The sequence below is a fragment of the Aotus nancymaae genome, unplaced genomic scaffold (assembly GCF_030222135.1).
Source record: "Aotus nancymaae isolate 86718 unplaced genomic scaffold, 86718_ANA_hifiasm-v0.15.2.pri h1tg000010l, whole genome shotgun sequence".
Classification (NCBI taxonomy): Eukaryota; Metazoa; Chordata; class Mammalia; order Primates; family Aotidae; genus Aotus; species Aotus nancymaae.
The window spans coordinates 43,159,417-43,185,152 of NW_026988421.1; the positions used below are offsets into that span (position 1 = coordinate 43,159,417).

General features: G+C 37.1%; 1 protein-coding gene across 7 annotated transcripts in view; it reads left to right on the top strand.

Moving 5' to 3' along the window:
- Window positions 1-25,736, top strand: part of SGMS1 (sphingomyelin synthase 1) — a 324,408-nt gene that overhangs the window by 245,624 nt on the left and 53,048 nt on the right. The window lies entirely within an intron of this gene.

The following is a 25,736-nucleotide window of genomic DNA, read 5'->3' on the forward strand; positions in this document are numbered from 1 at the left end:
ACCTCTCCACTGCTACCCGAGACCGAGGCTGTGACCATTGCCAGGGATTTTTATTTGGGTATGCTGGTGACTTTTGTGACACAGTGGAATTTATTTGAGTCTAAAGTGTCTGGAATTTTTCCTGGAGACTCGAGACATTTGATGCAGTAAAGAAATTGTTCTCAGATTTCTATATCCTCATAGAAATTTTGATTCAAGCACTTAATTGCCCAATTTCTTTCAAAGGGAGTAATTCCAAAAAAGGTATTTAAAGTATCTAGACATGAACATTCTAAAATTTAAATATTAAAAAAATTGTCTTTTAAGAGACAGGGTCTTTTTCTGTTACCCAGGCTGGAGTGCAGTGGCACGATCACAGCTCACTGCAGCCTCCAACTCCTAGGTTCAAGCCATCTTCCTGCCCCAGCCTTCCACAGAGCTAGGACTACAGACTCCAGGTGTGTGCTACCACACCTGGCTGACGTGAACATTCTATTGACTTAAATTCCTCTAGGGTATAGAATGATGCTTCAAGGTTTATGGTTTATTCAGTAAAGCATACAAGAAAATAAATTATTATAGCAGCAATCTAAACATTTGTGTACTTTGTTTCTCCCAAAGAGAAACATCAGTTAAATTGATTTCCTGCTCAAATGTCTTGCCTGCTGCAGATGTATTTCATAAAACACGATTTATGCATTTGATTTAGTGACATTACATGTATTTATAGTACTAAATAGTTTAAGAATTGAATATAATTTCAATGCATATATTTTAACCATCATTTATTATTCAATAAATTATTATATAAAATAGGTTAATATAATTTCAAATATGAAGTTGATTTGGAAAAAGTAAAGGAAAGACATCTAAAATCAGGAGTAATGGGTATTACGAAACATGTTCAACAATAGGCAGTGCTATTTTTAAACACGTAAAGTAGTCAAAGTCATTGGTTATACAAATATTGTGAAACCAAAGTTCTGATTTTAACAAATAAAATACAGATCTGCAATTAGTACATTAATTTGTAAGTAATACAGTCAAAATGATTCCTAATGTGCTTAGGAAAGGTTTTTTTGTTTTTGTTTTCTTGTTTATTTATTTATTTATTTTTTGGTAAAAACAAAGCTTCATAGAAAGTCTAATGAGATTTGGGGCTTGTTGGAGATTTTGTTTTGTGGGTATAGTTAGGCTGAATTAGCTAGTTATGGTCGGGGGCTACCAAAGGGCCTTTCCATAAATGGGCCTGGGCTTCTAGAGCCTGATGAGACATCAGAGGCCTTTATTTTAGTGGCTGTGTGCATGTGGGGATGGTCAGGAAGGGGAGAAAATAGCAAAATGGAATATTTTTGCTTTCGTTGGGAAGTTGCTCTCATGGGCTGGTCTCAGCCTTGCCAATGTGTGCTTTGTGACCTCAAGTAAAGCACTTTGCTTTGATGTTCCCAGTTTGTATATAGTTTGAGTATTTAACTAGAATCTGACTTTCACATCAGGTGCTTGAATTTCCCCCAGATACAAGGTGGTAAACCAAGAGGTATGAGATAACATGCTAAATACAACACATATTTTTTTAAAGATTTAGGCAAAAGTTGGTTTATACATTAGTATAGCCATGACTATATTATTAGAACAAAGCACAAAATTTACATGTAGTTTTAAGGTAAACTGTAAACATAAAAAATTGTGCCTTTTATTAGAACCCCTTGGGATGATGCACTTAGACATTCAGGTGGCTGTATTTGACCTCTACTCATAGTATTCTTGGGAGAAAGTATTCAGAATGACAGTTGATTTTTTAAAAAAGTAAATTTTCTTGTGTATATTTAAGGTATATGACATGATGTTATAGGATACATATAGATAGTAAAACAGTTACTATAGTGAAACTATATCCATCATCTCATATGTTACCCAATTTTTGTTTTTGTGGCAAAAGAAGCTAAAAATTCACTCATTTAGTATGAATCCCATATAGAGTTTGATTTTATTACCTGTAGTCCTCATATTGTACATCAGTGCTTTAGACTTGTTTGCCAGTTGCTAGATGACATCTAAAATCTTCTTTCAGTTTTAGTTGCTGTCGTTCCTAAGAACTGATCGTGGATGCCTTTTTATCTTAGTAATCAAGTGTTTTGTTTTATTGTTGTTTTATATAGTAGGTTATTTAAAACACCATGTGCCATCTAAGTAGTGTAATTCCAATTATGTTAAAATATATAGGCCCATTTTTCCCATCTACGTTATGTATCAAGCGCCTGTTGTATGTTAGGCACTCTTTTGTACTTCTGTTTTTGTTTTTTGTTCTTTTTGAGACAGTCTAGCTCTGTCACCCAGGCTGCAGTGTAGTGGCGCAAACTTGGCTCGTTGCAGTCTCCACCTCCCGAGTACCTGGGATTACAGGCACTTTAGTAGAGACAGAGTTTTGCAATATTTACCGGGCTGGTCTTGAACTTTTGGCCTCAAGTGATCTTCCTGCTTCGGCTTCCCAAAGTGCTGGGATTACAGGCATGAGCCACTATACCCAGCCTCTTTTGGACTTTTAACAAGTACGTTTTCCTTGTTTAAATATTTAACTTAAATTGTTAATATTTTGAATATATAATAAATTCACATGGTTCAAAATTCAAATGGTATGAAAACTTATACAGTATCAAGTGTATCTCCCTCCCTTGGCACCCAGGTCTACTCCCTGGAGGTAGTGGATGTTGCTTTCAGAGCCTTCAAGTGATATTGTATGTTTGTATTAGCAAATATGTATGTATCTCCTTCCCTCCCTCTCTTACACAAATGGTAGCATATGTTAAATCAAGTTTAGTCTAAAGCTGCCTTTCTACATGTTTTAGGTTCAGTGTAAAGGTTTCTCTGTTTATAGTAAACTATACCTAAATGAAGGTGTAAACAGACTGTAACACACTCTTGTGCCAATCACCAATTTTTGACCAATCAAAGGGGGCCAACTGTTCAAACCATGTTCAAATAAGGCAAACACCAAGCTGTAACCACTCCAGCTGTTTCTGTACCTTACTTCCATTTTCTGTACTTCACTTTCCTTTTTCTTTCTATAAATCTTCTTCCACCTTGTGGCTGTTCTAGAGTCTCTCTGAGCCTACTATGGCTTGGGAGGCTGCTTGATTCATGAATTGTTCTTTGCTCAATTAAACTCTGTTAAATTTAATTTGGCCAAGGATTTTCTTTTAACATATACAATACATATGCATCTGCTGCCTTGCTTTTTTCATTTGACAATTAGATTTGTCCTGAAGGATATATACCTGTTAGCACTAGTTATCTCTGAAAGATCAGATGGAGTATGCTTGACTTGCAGTGTCTGTTTATCTGTCTATGTATTTAACTTGATATGTTTCTGTATTGCTTGACTCTTTTTACAGGGAGAATATTGCCTTTTTGATAATGAGGGAAAGTCCTTTTTGAAGAAAGAGATAGTGTAAGGTAAATAAATCCACACAAACACATATAAATCAGATCTTTGATTCTTCTAGAAATCTATGGTGGAGGTCTTGAGGGAAGTGAGTGTGTGTGTTTGTGGAGGGCTTTTTGACCCGGGATAGGAAGCAGGGGAAGTCTCTGAACGAACCCCAAGGAATGCTTTCATAACTTTGCATTAATGGTTAAGGAAAGTGAAACTACATGGATTTCCCCCTTTAGGCAGCATTTGTCCCCAGGTTTGGCACCTCATTTTAAGGAACTGAAAACACATTCCAGAATCTTCTGTCAGCATCATCTCAAGATTTGAAGGGAGTGATGGTATACCCAGTTGGAGGTGCACCACTCAGTGGGGGAACACACAGGCTTTGGAGCCTATTGTTGGGACTCCTCCAGTCAGCATGTGACCCTGTGTAGGGTACTTGATCTTGGGTACCAGGAACCCTGAGTACCTAGATTCCTCACCTGTCAATAGTATTCTTATCCCTTTTTACAGAATTGCTTTGAATTTAGTGAGCTTATACTTTTAAAAAGCTGAGGTCATAGTAGGGTTTCAGTTTGTGTTAGCTATTATCACCCTCCTTGCTAGGCAGAGCAGGACAGTGGGGAATTGATGGTTCCTCCCCTCCATCTCACAGGTGGGCAGGGATGTACTGAAAAGAGAACTTGGAACTCTTTGCCCCTGTTCAGTTCTTTGTTTAACCTGCTAGGCAATTTAGGCCTCTGAAAATTCAGTAATCTTCATAGTAACTTAGAAGTCACCTGAGCCTGTGGTCCTCTTCCCAGCCTGGAAGCCAGAGCATCAAGCTCCATTTGTTACATTGGTTTTTTCAGAGAACTACACATGCATTTTATTTTAGCAGCATACAGGTTCCCACTTTCGCACTGAGAGAACATAGGAAGCTGTTTAACTTTCTAGTCTTTAAGGTATGGATGCTGAAGAGCTTAGCTAGTAATGACAGTATCCTGTAGAAAAGGCTATGGTTATCACATACTGATTTTCTAATTACTTCAATCCACAAAGATGCTGTAATGCTTTTGTAAATTACTCTCTAAGCTATATGAAGTAATACATTCCTTCCTGCAGTGCAGTAAATGTTACTATACTCTTATGTTTATAAATAGTGGCATGTGTTTCCAAAGTTGAGGTTAAATCTAGAAAGGCTATGATGCAATAATTAGTTGTATAATTCTTCATGCAGTCTAATGGAGAAGTGTTTACAATTTGACCTGCCTCTCAAGACCCCTCTAGGGCTAGTTTCACATTTATTTTCTAGTTTCTTCAGTGTTAGATTTCTATTTTAAAAGGTGGGATTATTTTGTAACATATTATAACTACCATGTGTTAGATATCCCAGAATTGCCATCTGATAATCTAAACTCAATTATAACAGCAAAGACAGCTGTAGAATAAAAATTTTTAATGTCCTATGTCATAGCCTAAAAATCCCTGCCAGAGGGTCTAGCAAGCAGAGGATAGTGGTTTTACAAGAGAGAACAAGTGAGACAGAGCCCTTCACAGCATATAGCAGGGGTTCAGCTCTTGCATCATCTGGTTAATGTGCTGGAAATCAAGCATGAATGCCTTTTGTGTTCTCAAGCTCTAATTGTAAAACCTGTTTATCCAAGGGAAAGATAAAATGAAACAAGAGAGATGTGCTTTTGGCCATCACACAGCCGAGGCTCTGCCATGCCTTCCCCGCTCATCTGACATCTTCTCTTCTACTCCCAGCATGCCCCCAAATCACCTTTCTTATTAGAATCTCAGGTTCCTTTATCTTATTTCATAGTGATTATTTTGCAGAAATATAACAACTTACTTAAAAGAACAGTGATTGATTTCGTGGAACACTTATAAAACGTAGGCACTGAGTACTTTTACATATATTATTTCATTTAATATTTATAATAACTTGATTAAAACTTCTTAACTTTTCAGGTGGCTTTGTTTTTATGGTATGCTGAAGGAAAGAGGACTAGGGAAATTAAAAAAAACTTGCCCTTGATCACATGGCAGGAACTGGCAGAGTGAGAACTGGAACCCAAGTCTACCTGATTCAAAACTTGTTCTTAGTCTGAACTTTACCATAATAATAGCTGCCATTTATTGAAGACCTACTGTATTCTAGAACCATGCTTACAAAAACAACTCTCTGAGGTCACCAACTTAAACAAGGGATCAAAGTTAGTGTTACCAGTAATGTCAAGGATGGACAGCATGTACTCTTTGATATGATCAGAATGGGATACAACATCATTTCTGGGTCATTCTTGCCAAAAATGCATAACCTCAATTTAATCAAGAGAAAACATCAGAGAAACCCAAACTGGAGGTATTTTTGTAAAAAAACTAGCACTCTTTAACTGTCAAGGTCATGAAAGGTGAAGAAAAATTGAGGAACTGCCACATAGTAGCAAAAAGACTAAGGGGACACAAAACTAAATAATTGTGGGAACAGAAAAAAGGATCTTAGAGGGGAAATTTGTAAAATTAAAAGAAGATATGTCGTTTATTTAACAGAATTCTAACCATGTTAATTCCTTGGTTTCGATAATTGTACTATCCTCATCTAAGGAGTTAATATAAAGGAGTCTGGGTGAAGGGTATGCCTCAGTTTATTGTATTATTGGAGCTTCTCTTTAAGCCTAAAATTATTTCAAAATAGAAAGTAGATTGGGCATGGTGGCTCACAATAGTAATAACAGCACTTTGGGAGGCTGAGGCAAGAGGATTGCTTGAAACCGGAAGTTCGAGACCAGCCTGGGCAACATAGTGAGAACTCTTCTCTACAAAAAAAATAAAAATAGCCTGGCATGGTGGCACGAAACTGTAGTCCCAGACACTTCAGAGGCTGAGGTGGGAGACTCTGGTGAGCTGTGATTGCACCACTGCATTCCAGCCTGGGTGACAGAGTGAGACCCTGTTGATAGAGAAAAGAAAGGAGAGAGAGAGAGAAAGAGGGGAAGGAGGGAGGAAGGAAGGAAAGAGAAAGAAGGAAAGAAGAGAGAGAGAGAGAAAAGGAAGGAAGGAAGGAAAGAAGGAATTAAGTGAGGAGGGAGGAAGGGAGAGAGGGAAAGAAAGCAAGCTAAATAAAGTTTAGAAAATCTCTCTGAGGTTGATATTTATTTTCATTTTAGGATGAGGAAACAAAAGGCTCAAATGTTAGATAAGTTACTCAAGATCATACAAATGATAATCATTAGTGAGTGAAGGAATTAAAAATCTTAATAGTCTTGGAAATTCCAAAGCCCATGTGTCTTAGTTCATTCAGTCTTCTATAACAAAACTCCATAGACTGGGTGGCGTATAAACAATTAAAATTTATTTCTCAGAGTTCTGGAGGCTAGGAAGCCCAACATCAAGATGCTAGCTGATTTTTTCCTTCTCCCTGGACAGCTGTCTTCTCACTGTACTCTCATGTGGCAGAAGGGGCGAGGAAGCATTCTAGGGTCTCCTTTATAAGGGCACTGATCCCATTCATGATAGCTCTACTCTCATGATGTAATCACCCCCAAAAGGTCTATATTCAGTCTGTAGCACCACATTAACTGCTATGCTTTATAGCTACCTCATGTTAAATATTATTAAACGTAGCCCTTCTGAACCAAAGCCCATTTCTATTACATAGTCTTTATTTTATACTGAAAAAGTTGCATCTTTATGCCTATTGAAAAAAAGCAATGCATATATTTTAATAATATAGGATATATAGATTATATATGTGTGCGTATAAATAGAGCACTATTTGTAGAGAATTAAGATAATTTAAAACAATGCATGAGAAAGTACGCAAATTTTTTTTAATCAAGGAAAATGAAACTAGTTATTAAATGTTATAATTAAAAAAATAATTTCTACGTGCTGGATCTCCAGATTATAAAGGTAATGTTTATCTCTTTTTCTTCTGCCCAGTTTCCCCAAACTTTCCTGTTTGAATATGATTGGCACAATTATACAAGTGATGCTTATACTGTTTAATTCAAAAGATAAAAGAAGAAAACCATCTTTTTGTTTTATTAAAAGATTGATATTTTAAAAAGATATATGAATTGTTTTGAGACTTTAAGCCAAAAAGAATAACACAAGTTTAAAAGAAAATCCTGTAATATTTTTAAATACTGATACAATATAATTACAATAGAAATCTTTTTAAACTTGAAAAGATGAAATTGATCTTTTGGCTCTATTCATCAATTTAATGATAAATCATTAAATTATCATTAAGTGGTAAACAATTTAATACTTTCTGCATAATTCATCTATGTGATATGATTAGAAATGTAGTACAAAGATCTAATTTAAAATCACTTACTTTCTGAGCCTCCATGTCCTCATCTGTAACATAGGCACAATGCACTAACCCAAAATTTTCGCCAAGAGAATTTGATAATCTTATAAAGTCCTTTCAATTAAAATACTTCAGTATATGTTTCTTTCTTTAAAAAAACTTTTTTCTTCTTATTAAGAATCTGTTGTGGAGTTTATGACTCCTGAAGTTAATAACCTCCTTCTAAAGACTTTAAAAACTTTGACCTTTGTTGTTTTGATTTACATGTGTGAGGAATTTCATGAAAATGCAGAAAACAAGTTGCTGTTTGCCAAGATATTGCATCAGCTAGCGTAGTGTGGTGCTATTTTTAATAATATCTAATTTCTGTGGCCATTTGATAAAACTAGAAGCTCATTAATGAAGCCCAGTGTGACAGTCCTATGAAGTTTAGTTTCATAAGACCAGGATTATTTCAGGGACTGTTTTTGAAAGGAACTGTAACTTAGATCTGTCTGCTAAATTTAGTCTGTCAGCTTGCCTCCTCTCACTTGCTGTTTTTAATAGTGGATGAGTGTTTGTGTGTGTAGTTTTTCTGGTCAGAATGGAGTGGGTAAATGGTGTGCGTGTGTGTGTGTGTGTGTGTGTGTTTCTGTGTCTGTGTGTGTGTTTTCTGGAAGGGCCTCCACTTTACAATTTTTTATTGATTATAAAAACAGTAGCCGTTCATTGTAAGAAATCTTTAGCTATGAGAAGATATGCAGAATTGTTAAGTCACCAGAGATAATTTGTATCAGTTTTGTATGTAGACCTAAATTCTTATTTTCTATGCATATATATCTATGATATAGATATCACAAAATTATGGTTATGGCATACATTTACTGAACATAAGCTTGTTTAAAATTAGTGATAAAGAATATCACATGCATTTTTCTGTATCCTTGAACATTTTCCAAGAAGATACTTAACAATTGTGTGGAATTGCTCCTAAGGGCACTGATTTGTTTAATTTCCTATTGTATATGTGGATTCTTTTTTCCCCCTCAGATTGGCTGATACCAACTGAAACTCACAGGTCAGCTGTCAATTAAATATGGTACCAATTCTTAATTCCTAAGGTTACTACCATGTAAAAATTACCTAATATAAAAGAGATATATGTGTGTATCCAGATATAACCTAACCATCTAGTTTTATCTAATAGTTTCAACCTCAGTAGTCTCAGAAAAATGTATTCAAAATAAAGAAAAAGACAACCCACCTTTCATTCTGCCTTTCACAGCTAGAAAGAGACCCAGAATGCTACTTTCTCCTTTTTCAAACTTTGCAACAAAAAAATACTGACATTAGCCAGCCAATTGGTTATGATTTCATTCTTTTTTGAACTTCCCTATTTTTCCTTCCACATCACAGTTAAATCCCCTGAACAGTAACAGATAGAAAAGGTCGAGGGGTAAAGGCTGACCTGTTTACATAGGCTGTGTCAGGCCACCCTTCAAACCTGCCCAAGCCCACTGTGGGCAACTTCTCTTGATTCTCCTTAGCTCATTTGCTGAGTATAGTTGGCTTCTATCATTAATTTTTTAATTCTGGCAAAACGCACAAAAACTTATTTTAATTATTTTTCATGTGGTTGTAGTGTCATCATCAATATCCATCTGTAGAACTTTTCATCATCTCAAACTGAAGTCATCTTTTAAATACTTGGAGTCAGAACAAAAAGACATCCCTAATGCCAAAAGCAATTTGATCTAAAGAAAACTGAATCATAGTGATAGAGAAAATTCACAAGAGGATTTTGTTCTCATTATCTCTCTCTATTTATTTACTCCAACTGCTTTTTTAGCTATAGACAAAAGATGATGTAGTCATGGGCAGCAGAACCATGCTTTTGTGTAGGTAGCGCTCCCAGAGTTTATTTCCAGTGCTTTTGTTTGCACCTCAGAACATATTTCCAGAATGTTAGGTTATTTTGTTTTTTCAGAACACTGTTCACAGTCACTTTTTCATATACCATGAGACTCAGACAAATACTTTAAAAATTCTCAATTATATATTTGTTTTAATGTTCATTAGTGTTTTTTTTTAATAGTCATCAAGGCTAGGTGTGGTGGCTTACATTTGTAATCCAAGCAATTTGGGAGACTGAGGCAGGAGGATCACTTGAGTGAGTGCAGGAGTTGAAGAGCAGCCTAGGTAACATAGTGAGATCCTGTCTCTATGGAAAAGAAAAAAAAAGCCAGGCTTGATGGCACATGCTTGTGGTCCCAGTTACTCAGGAGGCTGAGATGGGAGGATCATTTGGGCCCTGAGAGGTCATTGCTGCAGTGAGCCATGATTGCACCACTGCACCTCAGCCTGGTCAACAGAGTGAGATTCTGTCTCAAAAGGAAAAATGCCTTCAAATACTTGTTTTCATAGACATTGTTGCTTAGAACAAGACTTAGTTTAAAAAAGGAGAGTGTGAGCCAACTTAAAGAACAGTATTAAATAAATAAAAGTATAACTGGTATGAAGAGGTGGAAAATTGGTGTACAAGTAATATTTGGGGCACGGGTTCTGAATGGTCTTTCAGTAGCCCACACCTCATTCCATAGCTTTAGCATTTCCCTGGCAGCAGGATGAAGCCAGGTATATAGTGGGATGGACATTTCTGTACTGATTCTGCTAATGGGCTGAGGAGGAAAGGCCCTGGAGATACTGAGAAAGCCCATGTCTCTTTCTTGTCTAGACTTCTAGGAACATACTCCAGACCTGGGTAGCCCCATCCCTATGATTGTATTCGTCTGCTGGTGTTATTTTTACAGCTTGCAACATTAGAAAGGAGATAGGATTGTTTTTTTTTTTTTTGAGACAGTCTTGCTCTGTTGCCCAGGCTAGAGTGCTGTCATGCTATTGGTTCACTGCAACCTCTACCTCCGGGGCTCAAGCAGTTCTCCTGCCTCAGCCTCCTAAGTAGCTGAGACTACAGGCACGCACCACCATGCTCGACTAATTTTGTATTTTTAGTAGAGATGGGGTTTTACTATGTTGGCCAGGCTGATCTCTGACCTCAGGTGATCTGCTCGCCTTGGTCTCCCAAAGTGCTAAGATTACAGGCATGAGCTACTGCGCCTGGCCAATGGAGGATTTTTAAAAGTCTTTATTTTAGCCTGTCTTTTTTTTATTGTTCATATCTTGGATGGAAAAGGAAGTTTTATTTTGGTGACCAAGATAGGTCTTGGTTGGGTGTGTCTTTCTGAATAATGCTCAGTCTGCTGGAAATTTTGTCACTTACTCAAGCGTCAGGCCTTTAGATGGGCGAAAGAGCTCTGTTCTCTTCTGTTTTTCTTTCCTGTTGCTCTTGCCAGAACTGCCACTGCCAGGAAGTTTGGGGCAGGTCCCAAGCAACATGGGTTCCTGAAGAGGGAGGGGAGTAGAAATCTCTAGAAAATATGACTGCAAGAGAGGGTGAATTCCATGACTGCCTGGACTTGGCTCCTGTGTCAGCAGTTGCTGCATATATTTTAAAATATTTGTAAGTTCTGGACTTGAGAATTCTTAGGAAACATTTCTTCTTTTCTCTCTAATCTTTAGTTTTTTGAAAGTATAGAATGATATGTAATTATTATATATAAATCATGTATAAACAAGTAAAATTCCCTTGCCCTCTCCAATTCTCTGTCCCTATTCCCCTGTAGCCTCTGTATGTATATGTTTCCAGATGTTTTATACTTATACATACATGTAGACATATATTAAAATGTATATGCCCACATATATGTGAATGATAAATACATTTTTCAATGAAAATAATATGTATTTCTACATCACAGATATGTTAGTATGTACAGATATACCACATTCTTTGAAATGACCACATGGTATTCCGTTGTGAGGAGGCATCAGATTTATTTATCCAAACCACAGTGAAGGATATTTAGGTGCTTTTGGAAATTGTGTTACATTAATAGGGCTGCATTTTTGAACACACATCTTGACTCATTTTTAATATTTCTGTAAGAAAGATATGGAATTTATGGGACTTAAAGTATATTATACATTTTGGTAAATAATGTCACATTGCCTTATGACTGTCATAAAGGTTATGAAAGTCTTAACTAATTTTTGCTCTTATTTAATCTGAGCATATATTATTTGTACTTGTCTACTCGTTCACACTTTTGGCATATTTTGTTTCATATATTCTGCCTTATCATGTGCTCCTTTTTTCCCTACACTGTCAGGAATACATGGTGCTTTAATAGCAGATGTTCAATACAATAATGGGTTTTAGAAAGAAAAAACCTCCCTACTCATTTGGGAATGGTGTAGTAACTCCAAGCTCAGGGCATTGATCTGTCATTCTTGTTGACACTGTTTTGATATTCCTTAAAAATGGATAGTAACCGTCAGGTAGGAATTAAGATATAAATTAAGAGAAAGTACTCATACTAGCTAGACACTAGTAGAGAGTAATCCCACTTAAAAATCCACTTATTGATTCATTCAGCAAATATTTTTTCAGAGCCTGTTCTGTGCTCAGTGCTCTACTAATCCACTGAAGGTTTTATATCTGACTATATATATGCGACTATGGAATACTTGAATAAAAGTTACAAATTAGTGTATGAATAATGCCTTTGAGTGGTTCTGAAAACATTTTAAATTTTGCTGCTGTGGTTTTCTGTGAATGAAGAAACTTTGCCAAGGAAAGTCTTTAGGATTCATTTGTCTCAGTCTCTGTTTATGATCTGCATGTTTTTGCTGAAGAATCTGTATTTTTCAGGTTGGATGCTTTATAGAATGCAACCAAAGTTAAAATTCTTAGCCATAGGTCCTAAAACTTAAGTAAAACATGAGTGGATTGTAGTCTGTTTCTTTCTCTCTTCCCATCTCTCTCTGGTATGCCCTTAGTTTAAAAAGAGTTGTTTTATTTGGGTTATTTTGCCGTAAAGAAGGAATGTGAAGATGAATCAGTAAAAAGAAGGAGATGGCTTTATTAATCAAGTGTGAAAGACTTTTCCAGGAAAGAGGCTAGTGTAAAAGCTGCAAGCGAACTGTATAAATACAGATCTAAGGTTTTATAAGAAGATACACTGCTCTTGAATTATGGTCCCTAGAAAATCCAAGGTAGAAGCAAAATCACTGAAAATATTTCAAGTGCTGGCATTTGGATATCTTGGTTATTAAGAGTAAACATTTTCAAGCAAAACATGTGATTAAGGCTCTTGAGAAGAAGAGCTTATCCTGTATTATCCAGGTAAGCCCTAAATGCAATCATATGTATCCTTGCAAGAGAGGGGCAGAGGGAGATTTGATATACAGAGAAGGCAATGTGAAGATGAAGGCAGAGATAGGAGTGATGTGGCCACAAATCAAAGAATGCTATGGAATGCCAGTGGCCACCAGATGATTGAGAAACAAGGAACAAATTCTTCCCCAGAGCCTCCAGAGGGAATGTGTCTCTGCCAATACTTTGATTTCAAACTTCTGGCCTCCAGACTGATAATATATTTCTGTTTAAAGCCACCCAGTTTGTAGTTTTTTGTTACAGTAGCCACAGGAAACTAATATATCATTTTAAGGTCCCCAAATCTCAACCCATTGCAGTTCAACATAGAGTCCAAAATCTCATTAGATGAGAAGTATAGAGTACCAGAAAAGAGATGACTGCTGAAGTAAAAGACATACATCTAAAGATTAGAAGACATGATGAGAACATCTTTCATCAGTGCTATAGTTTGAATGTTTCTCCCCTCCAAAATTCATGTTGAAACGTAATTCCCAATATAACAGTATTAAGAGATGGGCCCTATAAGAAGTGATTGGGTTTGAGGACTCTGCCTTTATGAATGGAGTAACCCATTCGTGAATTAATAGGTTAATGGGTTAATGGATGAATGGACTATCATGGGAGTGGGTGAGTTATCATGAAAGTGGGTCTGTTTTAAAAGCCAGTTTGGCCCTCTCTCATGAGTCATCTCATCCTGAGATGCCTTCTGCCATGTTTTGATGCAGCATGAGCCCTCACCAGAAGCCAACCAGATGTAGCTGCCTGATCTTGGACTTCTCAGTCTCCAGAACCATGAACCAAAATAAACTTCTTTTCTTTGTTAACTACCTAGTCTCAGATATTCTGTTTTAGCAACAGAAAACAAGCTAAGACAATTAGCAGGTAGAACATGTCAAACATTTCCAGGGAGACTATTGCAAGAAATTCTTTAACTGATAATTCCTTGCTCCCTTTCCTAGTCTAATGTTGTGTTCATTCTGGATATGAGTAATCTTTTTTCATGGAAACTGTTTCTATAGAGCTGCCCATCTTAAAAAATGCCCATTGATAGAATCTGGGGGAATCATCTCTTCAGAGAATCAGTTGCCCTATTTAACTAAGCCTGGAGGTTAAGGGACTCTCTGGTTTATAGTTGTAAGGAGATGTCTGTTAAGGAGAAAGCAGCAAGAGTAAAGCACATCTTTAGGGACTGGTCACAGGTAATTCACTTTAAAACAAAAATCGTGTATTTCTGTTTGTAGTCTTATGTGCATTATAGTATATATCCTCTTTCCTCACACCACAGCAAACATAACCCCTCAGAAGACATGGCTTGTGGTACATTGTTAATTGGCATTTGAAAGTGCTTTCACCTCTTAGAAACAAATTTATTTTGCATTTTCTTGGATTTTTTCCAGCAAATCTACCTTTAAATTGGGAGAAATAAAAGCATGAGACCAAACCTTTAACTTCTAAGAGTAAAAAAGTAAAAACAAAAGCTGACTGCAGTAGTACTCACTTCTAGTCCCAGCTACTCCAGAGGCTGAGGCAGGAGAATTGCTTGAGCCCAGGAGTTTGAGTTTAGCCTGGACATCATAGTGAGATCCCATATCTTAAAAAATGTGAGGAAAACTGGTTAGGGAAAAAAGGGTTATTTTTATTTTCATATCATCCTAAGTCTTTACATAATCTTATGTGCTTTGCTGTTTTGAGGTCTGCACACCTCCAAATGTGATCAAATGATTTAATCTGGGCAAACTTGTGTTTGCCTTTTGCCATCTAATACTACTTCCCATCTCTTACTTCTGTGTGGAATTTCAGCCAAGCTTTGAGGCTACAAGGACAAGCCCTTCTCCATCTGATACCACCTGACTCCTCTCTCTTCTATTCCATCTTGAGAGAGATGTGTCCCACTCTGCAAATAAGCTTGTCCCCTGATCATTTCTCCCATGGGAGCCAAACCATCCTTCTCAAGGTTTGTGCCTTGGCCAACTAATAAATTACAGTGCTCTCACCCCCATCTTCATTTGAATCCACTCCAGATGATGAGCTATCATGAGCCATGATTGCTACAAGTAAGTGCCTGATTCTTAAAAATTCCTTCTCTCTACATCATCTTTGATGTCTCCTGTGTTCTAAACCATGACCCATTTTACAAATTCGTGTGCTCAGTGTTCTGTGACTAGACTGACAAGCACCAGTCACACCCTTAAATCTTTTTGTTTCTTAATTTGTTCTAGCCCGGAAAATCTCTACCTTGTCTGCCTTCCCACCACTTGTGTTGTAGTCATCACCAGTGCCTCAAGACAGCCACCAAACCTGTTCTTTCAAGCTCCAGGGAATTACTTAATCCCACTTTCTGACTTCTTTCTGCTTGGTTGCTCAGGCCCCATAACCTAACCTGTGGTCACAGCTTTTTCATAGTCTTGACCACAGCCCTAGAATTTCTTGTTCCCTCTGTCCTAAGTTTGCTTTCTTTTCACCTGCCTCGGTCTGCAAAGACAATAAAAAAGTACAGAGTATGAAAGGTTGTGGTCAAGGAACATTCAGTTGATATGAAGAATATTTGAACAGAGACTTGAAGGAGGCAAAGGAGTGAGCTATGAGGATATCTGGAGAAGAATATTCCAGAAGGGCCCTCAAGTACGAAGACTCAGGTAGGAACATGTTTGGCATATTAGAGAAACAGTGGCCAGTGTCGTCGAAGTAAGAATGGGCAAATGGGAGAGGCCAGATGAGTGAGGATTCTTAAGCAGAGGGAGGAAGATGAGGTCAAGGAAGTAGCAGGAACCAGATCACTTGGGACCTTACGAAGCCTTGTAAGAACGAGGTTTGTTTTTTTTACTTGGAGTGAGATCCAGCACAAAGGGTTTTGAGCATAGAAGTGATTTTAAAGAGGCAAGAGTAGAAACAGACCACACAGGAATGTTAGAGGTGGTTGGTTTCTGGATATATTTGGAAGGTAAAGCTGATAAGATTGCTCTAATAGATTAGACGGTTGGGGTCGGGGGAGGGAGCACGATTGGAGAGAGAGTACTCTCATATGCACTCACCAGCGGCAAGTCTTTGCCAGAGCAAATGACAGAATGGAATTGGAATTTACTAAGCTGAAGAAGGCGTGCAGGAGGAGTTGGCTTGGAGGAGAAGAGCAGGAGTTTGATTTTGGACGTTTTAACCTAGTTAGGCAGTAACAATGGCACATGGTTCTTGTGGCTCACTGAATGCCCGGGACAATACTTTGTGCATAGTAGGTGCTTAGTAAATGTTTGATTTTATTTTGATTCAGTGATTTGGCTTTTGTAAATATGTATTAATATAATCAGTCATTAGCTGCTTAATGCTGGCCTGCTTTGTACCAAAGAGAAAAGCTCATTAGGTTTATAAATAGAAGACAAATTTCAGCTGTGTCTTTAGTGCAATTGCTGTGGCTATGCCTTTGCCAGAGTGCTTTCATAATCTGTTCTCTGAATGCTGATCAAATTCTTATAATGAACAGGATGCCTATATAATATATACTTAGCTTTATAGAAACAACTCACTTTAGGTCATGAGACTCTTAATATTATAGTGTAGTTTGATTCTTCTACCATAGGAGTAACACATGATCAAGATGTGAAATAGATGCAGACTGCTGTGGTTATCACGGTAAGAACGTAGTTTCCAGAAATAATTTTAAAAGCCATTGTTGGGCATTTCTAGGTGCTATATTTTACCTCTTGTACTAAAAGATTCTTTTCTTCCAAATGTAGTATTAATACATAATTGCTGCTCTTAGTCATTTTTCCAGTTTTTATCTTTATGACTGACGTTTTGTTCTTTTACAAATTAAATCCATATTTTTCCTTGTTCCTTATTTGTCTTTTATACTGAAGTAACCTGTGACATTTGAAAGTTAAATTGTTTGATTTTATAGTTTACATCTTAGATCATTTGACAAGATTCTGAAATGCTTTTAATGAGCCATGCCACCCGTCTCAGGTTATGCTCACGTATTGCTCTCGTTGTATATGAGAATGACTTTTCATCAAATGGTTTAGATATTAATGCATACAGAATTTTTAAAAATTGAACATTACATGATCTGGACATTAAAAAGATAATTTAGGACAGTGATGCCTGCAGTTCTATTTTGGTGCATACGACCTGTTTGGGAAGGAATAATTAAGGACATGCCATCTTGATACTGTATTGCTCGTTGTGCCTGTATTATCTTATTATTCCTACCGATGTCTTAGTTGCTAGTATAAATTAATGAACAACTGATCTATAAAGGATGTGGAAATTATACTTTCAAAAGCTGTTGGGAAACATCTATAAGAGCCTATATATTTTTTTTAATTGCATTTTAGGTTTTGGGTTACATGTGAAAAACATGCAAGATTGTTGCATAGGTACACACATGACAGCGTGATTTGCTGCCTTCCTCCCCTTCACCTATATCTGGCATTTCTCCCCATGCTATCTCTCCCCAACTCCCCACCCCCCACTGTCCCTCCCCTATTTCCCCCCAGCAGTGTGTGATGTTCCCTTCCCTGTGTCCATGTGTTCTCATTGTTCAACACCCACCTATGAGTGAGAACATATAGAGCCTATATTTAAGCTGTATTTCCTACGATGATACCCTTAGAAATCTGATTGAATGTACTGCTGAGGAGGATTTAGCTGCTTTGAAAAGAATGAGGGCTTAATTTTACATGGAAGATGGCTATATATATACAATTTGAAGAAGAAAAAAAGTCAAGTATTTTATCATTGTACAAACATGAAATAATTTTTTGAGTATTTTTATTTTTATATTATTGTATCAACTTTGGATTTAAGTTTCCTTTTCTTATAGCAAAGAATAAAAAAATTGGGAACCTCTCTGAACCTTCTCTTAAGGTTAGCTAGTTCTCTTTATATATTTAAGAGATTTTTTTACCAAGGCCAGTAGGGCTCAGTGTTTTTCTCTCCCCCTAAAGCAAATCTAAAGAAGAAATGGTATGATTAAAGGAAGTATACTTTCTCATGTAAAAATCTTAGCTGTATTTTTTATGAGATTACTTACTTTTAAAAATTAATTTTCTTTTGATGAAATCTCTAGTTTATAGGGTTGTTATTTTTAATATTTCGGGAAAAGTGAGTTTTAAAGAAGTTAATATAATAAAAGAAGTGAATATTTGCAGTTTCATACTGCAAATAATCTAGATTTAAGAAGTATGTTATGATCAAATGTAGTTGGCCACCTTCTTTCTCTGTATTCACTTTTTGTTTTTCGTGAAACAGATATGTATATTGAGTGGCTACCATGTGCTGGGTATTGTGCTAGCTCATGGGAATACAATAATGAAAAATACAACCAAGGGATCTTCCTTTATGGAGCTTTGATTTCTGGTAGGGCAGAAAGACATTCAGCAAGTAAGATTATATAGATAAGAGTGCAGTGGTTTGAATGTATCCCCCAAATTTCATGTATTGGAAACAATCCTGAATGCAACATGTTCTGAGGTGTTGGTTCAGTCATGAAGGCTCTTCCTTCATGAATGGATTAATGCTATTATCACAGGAATGGGTCCCTTGTATAAAAAGATAAGCTCACCCCTTCTTTGCCCTTTGCCTTCTACCATGGGATGATGCAGCAAGATGGCCCTCACTGGATGCCAACCCCTTGAGATTGAACTTCCTAGCCTTCAATTCTGTTATGGCAGCACAGAATGTACTAAGTCAAAGATGATGCTCAGAGAAGACTTATTTAAAGAGACAACATAGGAGTGGAGGCCTGAATATTGTCTGGGAAGCCCATCATATGGAGGTGTTCCAGGTGGAGATAACAGAATGTTCAAAGGCTATGAGGCAGTAACTACAAGTAGGTCAAAGTAATTAAAGTGTAGTGTGCAGTGGTGGAATGCCACCGTACAAAGGCAGGAATGGTCTTGTACAACATGAAGTAATTAAGTGTGGGTTTTATCTTAAGAACAGTGAGAAATTATTGCAAGAATTCAAAGATGGGAATTACACAGTTTTAAAAGTTCTCTTGCTGCATTGTGCAGTTGGGGTTTGGATGGGGTGGGGTGTGCACAGGAGCAGTATTGAGGAAGCTGTGGCAATAATTCAGATGAAATGTAATGCCACCTGAACCATGGTAGTTGCAATGGAAGGGAGGTAGTAGAGTCATGCGTGGCATAATGACATTTTGGTCAATGATAGATTTTGTGTGCAGTGGTGTTTCCATATGATTATAACACAGATGAAAAATTTATACAGCCTAGTGGTGTAATAGCTGTCCTAACATGCTAGTGCGACATATTACTCACGTTTGTGATGATGCTGGTGCAAACCTACTGTACTGCCAGTTGTATAAAATTATAGCATATATAATTACGTAGCTTACATAACACTTGATAATAATTGGGTCTGTTACTGGTTTATGTATTTTCTATAGTGTACCTTTTATCATTATTTTAGAATGTACTTCTTCTACTTATATATTTTAAAAAGTTAACTATAAAGCAAGTCCTTCGGGAGGAATTCCAGAAGAAGGCATCATTATCACAGGAGATGACAACTCCACGCATGTTATTGCCCTGAAGACTTTCCAGTGGGACAAGTTGTGGAAGGTAGAAAACAGTGATACTGATGATCCTGATGCTGTGCAGGCCTAGGCTAATGTGTATGGTTGTTTCTTTGTATTTTGTTTTTGTTTTTGTTTTTTTGAGACAGACTTTTGCTCTGTTGCCAGGCTGGAGTTCAGTGGCATGATCTCGGCTCACTACAACCTCCGCCTCCTGGGCTCAAGTGATCTCCTGCTTTAGCCTTCCGAGTAGCTGGGACTACAGGTGCGTGCCACCACGCCCAGCTGATTTTTGTATTTTTAGTAGAGACGGGGTTTCACCATGTTGGCCAGGATGGTCTTGATCATGTGATCTACCCACCTTAGCCTTGCAAAGTGCTGGGATTACAGACGTGAGCCACCGCGCCCAGCCTTGTGTTTTTGTTTTTAAGAAAAAAGTTTAAACAGTTAAAAATAAAATAAAATTTTAAAAAATAGAAAAAAGCTTATAGAATAAGGATATAAGGAAAATATTTTTGTTCAGCTGTATAACGCATTTGTGTTTTAAGCTAAATGTTATTACAAAAGAGTCAAAACATTTAACAAATTAGAAAATTTATAAGGTAAAATGTTTCAGTAAGACAAAGTGAATTTATTACTGAAGAAAGAAAAATTTTTAAATAAATTTAGTGTACCTAAGTGTGCAGTGTTTACAAAGTCTGCAGTAGTATACGGTAATGTCCTAGGCCTTCACATTGACTCACCACTGACTCACTCACCCAGAGCAACTTCCAGTCCTGTAAGCTCCATTCATGATAAGTGCCCTATACAGGTGTACCATTTTTATTATTTATACCATATTTTCACTGTACCTTTTCTACATTCAGATACACAAACCATACCATTGTGTTACACTTGCTTACAATAATCAGTATAGTAGAATGCTGTACAAGTTTTTAATCTAGGAGTAATAGGATATTCATATAACCTAGGTATATAATAGATCATACCATCTAGGTTTGTGCAAATGTATTCTGTTATGTTCACACCATTACAAAATCACCTAATGATGCATTTCTTAGACGGTATCTCATCGTTAAGTAACGTGACTGTAGATAGATGTATGGTATATTTGAGAGGTAGGATTGGCAGAACTTGGACCTTTGATGAAACTGGTTCTTTTCAGTATGTTTTTTTTCCCCATCTTTGCCAACTTGATAGCTAAAGAATGGAATCTTGCTGTTGTTTTAATATTTCTTTTCATTTTTTTGTAACTAGTGAGATTGAACTTTTTTCCCTCCACATTTGTTGGTGGGATTTTTTGTTTGCTTATTTTTTGCATGTGTATGTGATTGACCTGTTTGTAATTGCTATTTTTGTTTTTATTTTATTTTATTTTACTTTTAGAGACAGTCTCATTCTGTCACCCAGAATAGACTGCAGTGGCACATATATAATTATGTGCCATACATAATTGTATACTGTACATACCTTATACGACTCACTGCAGCCTTGACTTCCCAGGCTCAAGGGATCCTCCTGCCTCAGCCTCCCAGTTAGCTGGGACCATAAGCATGTGCCACCACAATGGGCCAATTTTTCAATTTTTTTGTAGAGACAAGGTCTTGCCATGTTGCCCAGGATAGTCTTGAACTCCTGGGTTCAAACAATACTCCTGCTGCTTTGGCTGCCCAAAGTTTGGGATTACAGGTGTGAGCCACTGCACCTGACCTGTAATCTTTGTGTAAAGTCTTTTTCTTATCAAATTTTGAAGAAAATATCTTCTCTTCATATTTGCAATGTATGATGGATTTTTAGAATGTTCTGTCCCCTGTTGTCATTTATCTTTTAGGTTTATTTATGGAGTATTTTGTTTACAAGTTTTTAATCATAATTTATTTCAAGCTAGGGTTTGTTACACTTGATGTTACATATATGTTAATATTAGAGACTTTGTAAATGGTTGTGAACTTGCAAACACTTTTATGTATAACTTATTTTGAATCTTGGTTTTTTTAAGTATACCATACCACAGTAATATATAATCAAGGCTTTTTAAGAGTACTTATTTGACCTAATGCAAAATAGCCTTGGCTGTGTTTGTTCAAACCTTTTATCTATTTTAAAAATTGTGTTATAATGCCTTTGGTTCACTAATTTTACAACTTACATAATTTATATAATTTCTTTACAGTTCAGTGGCCTTTGATTAGTTACAAGGCTCTAATTTTGTTACATTGAATTATAGTTATGAAAGTGAGAGAAGAAAGTTTATTAAAGTTTAGTATTGGCTGGGTGTGGTGGCTCACACCTGTAATCCCAGCACTTTGGGAAGCTGAGGAGGGCAAATTACCTGAGGTCAGGAGTTCAAGACCAGTCTGGCCAACATAGTGAAACCCCATCTCTACAAAAATTAGCCAGACGTGATGGTGGATGTCAGTAATCCCAGCTACTCGGGAGGCTGAGGCAGGAGAATCGGTTGAACCTGGGAGGCGCAGGTTGCAGTAAGCTGAGATTGCACCACTGCACTCTAGCCTGGGCGACAGAGTGAGGGTCCGGCTCAAAAAAACAAACTAAAAAATAAAAAAAAAAAATAGTATAAAGCAAGAATAAATATTTGTAGTGATAGTTTTGAGATTAGTCCTTCTAGAAAACAGCATGCTCTTTGTTAGGCTTTTTTTTATGTCTTTGAAGTGTCCTGGATATGGTCTTGTATTACTGGAAGATAGCTTATATATGCAGTATGTTTGCATGAAAAATTATGGAAACAGCTAATTGTAGAGTCACTAAATGCACATTAAAATCACATGGGTATAGAGGAGAGCACATTGGTTGATGGCTCAGAAAAAAAGGGTTCTAGTTTTTGCAATTCCATTACATAGTTTTGTCACTTGGACCCAGGACACCTGTTGGAAGTTATATCTAAGATGCTTTATAACTTGAGAAGGGCACTGGGGTGTGTAATTTCACAGACTTTGTGCTGCCCCCTGGTGGTAATGTACCTTAGTTCAAAACTGGAGCTATAGTCACTTTACAACCTGATTCTGTGATCCAATGGTGACCTACTTCATGGATAAGGATTATCCTCTAGACGGCGAACTTTGTTGCTGTTAACCAGCAATTAGTTAATAGAGAAGCTCAGTGAAAGTGGGGACCTGAAAGTTTGGGAAATTAGCAGATCTTGATTAGAATCAAGAAGTCACAGTGGTGAGTGGAAAAGTGAATTGGTTGATGGATATTTGTTTTCAAAGAATTAATGTAATTGCTTTCAGAAAAAGAAAACCTTAATGCACTGGGGGTAGGGACTGGTGTGGAGATGTAGGTAGAGATCTACATGTGCTTTTTAAAAAACCTTTGATTCTTTTTTTACCTCCAGGGGACTAGGAGAAGGAGACAGGGAGAGCCATATGGGAGCAAAGAACATGATGGGCATGTGAGCAGTGCTGTCACGGCAAGGAATGCTCGAAGGATATACATTTAAGTGCCATGAATTTAAAATTTACTTTTTTGCATGCTCTCTAGTCTGAAAATAGTTTGAACTTTTCAAGCTATCTAAATAAATACTAGAAATTTATTTTGGGAGGTAGACTTGAACTTGATTTCTCCTATCTAGGCCTGTGAGTTGTTGCTAATTTTGAAACTTGGTATTAGTCCCTAGGGTCATGTTCCCTTCTTTTTTACCTCAGTTACTCCAATTTATTTTTATAAACATACTTTAGTAGACTTTTTCTCAGTGAAATGGAAAACTATTTGGTTACCCAGTGAAAGAGAATTTATAATCCTCAGTGGACTACAAAACTTAACTCCATTCTGACTGGCATGAGATGGTATCTCATTGTGGTTTTGATTTGCATTTCTGTAATGATCAGTGATGTTGAGCTTTTTTTCATGTTTATTGGCTGCATAAATGTCTTCTTTTGAGAAGTGTCTGTTCATATCCTTTGCCCACTTTTCGATGGTTTTTTTCTTATAAATTTGTTTACATTTCGTGTAGATTCTGGATATTAAAATTTTGTCTGATGGGTAGATTGCAAAAATTTTCTCCCATTCTGTAGGTTGCCTGTTCACTCTGATGATAGTTTCTTTTGCTGTGCAAAAACTCTTTAGTTTAATCAGATCCCATTCACCAATTTTGGCTTTTGTTGCAGTTCCTTTTCACCATTTGACCCAGCATATGTCATTTGATCCAGTATATTACTGGGTACATACCCAAAGTAATATAAACAATTCTATTATAAGGATATATGCATGCATATGTTTATTGCAGCACTGTTTACAATAGCAAAGACATGAAACCAACCCAAATGCCCATCAATGATAGACTGGATAAAGAAAATGTGGTAGATATTTACCATGGAATACTATGCAGCCATAAAAAAGAATTAGATCATGTCCTTTGCAGGGACATGGATGAGACTGGAAGCCATTGTCATCAGCAAACTGACACAGGAACAGAAAACCAAATACCTCATGTTCTCACTCATAAGTGGGAGTTGAACAGTGAGAACACATGGACACAGGGAGGGGAACAACACCAGACCCTATTGGGGGGTCAGGAGAGGAGGGGGAGCATGAGGACAAATAGCTATTGCATATGGTACTTAAAACTTAAATGATGGGTTGATAGGTACAGCAAACCACCATGGCACATATATACCTATATAACAAACCTGCATGCTCTGCACATGTATCTTGGAACTTAAAGTAAAATAAAATTTAAAAAAACCACTTTAGTATAGTTTTTAGAATATATTATATTAATCAAGAAATTGGGTTCTTTTCTTTCAGCCTATTAATCTGTTACCATCACTTGAAAGTCTCCAATTTAAAAGCCAAAAGCATACTTCAAATTAGTTGCTTTTTTTTTCTAAGATGGAGTCTTACTCTGTCACTCAGGCTGGAGTGCAGTAGCATGATTGATCTTGGCTCACTGCAACCTCTGCCTCCTGGGTTCAAGCAATTCTCCTGCCTCAGCCTCCCAAGCAGCTGGAACTACAGGCATACTCCACCATTTTGGCTAATTTTTGCATTTTTTAGTGGAGACAGGGTTTTGCCATGTTGGCCAGGCTGGTCTTGAACTCCTGATCTCAGGTGATCCGCCTACCTCAGCCTCCCAAAGTGCTGGGATTACAGGTGTGAGTCACTACACCCAGCCTAGTTGTTTTGATTATCTTTGTTAGGCATGGTGACAGGGTGCCTTAATCAGCCTTCATAGATTATTTAAAGTGGCCATGCTTCTGAGTAAAAATTGTCAGCACATACCTGATCAAGAATTTCTAACTACTTCTGGGTAGCAGAAACATGCTGAAAGAGAAGTAATTTAGAACTGAAATATTAAATCTTCTAGGACATTTTGATGATGTATGAGACAAGGGAAAAATATATTTGAAATCTGAATTGCCTTAGAAAAGCTGGAGGAAATGATTATTTTACATAACATGTATGTGAAGTTTATGGTATTATTGTTGCCATCATTTCTGTGGTATTAAAGAGGCACTATTGCTCATTTTAAGATTGCAATTGAAAATACAATCAAAATTCTGTTTTTGCATGTTAAGAACATTGTCATTGTGCTTTAAGTCCTCAGTAGCTCTTCTGGTTAGAGACAAAAGTTCTAACAAGGAAGGTCAGGGATGGAGACTAGCCCTTCTGGTTAGAGTGAGATGGAGGGAAGCACAACCAGAAGGTGCAAAGCAGGATGGTGCTGGAGCATTTTCAAGACCTCTTTTTTTTTGGTTTGCTTTTTTGATACGGACTCTCGCTCTGTCTCCCTGGCTGGAGTGCAGTGACATGATCTTGGCTCACTTCAACCTCTACCTCCCAGGTTCAATCGATTCTCTTGCCTCAGCTTCCCAAGTAGCTGGGACTATAGGTGTGTGCCACCACACCCAGCTAATTTTGTTTTTATTTTTAGTAGAGAGACGGGGTTCATCGTGTTAGCCAGGATGGTCTTGATATTCTGACCTCGTGATTCACCTGCCTTGGCCTCCCAAAGTGCTGCGATTACAGGTGTGAGCCACTGCCCCCGGCCTTCTTATTCCTTTTTAAAAAAATAATTAATGTGGAATAATAATAACGACAGAAAGCATGCTTTCAGCCATTGTTTTCGGACAGTTGATGAACTTTCAGTCTGGCAACTCATGTCCCCTTTAGTTCTGAGAAATTTTTTAATTTTCTCTTTTTAGATTTAAAATATTTCTAAATCTTATTTTTTTTTTCCTGCATTTTCTTTAACTCCTGCTATTCTGATCTTAGG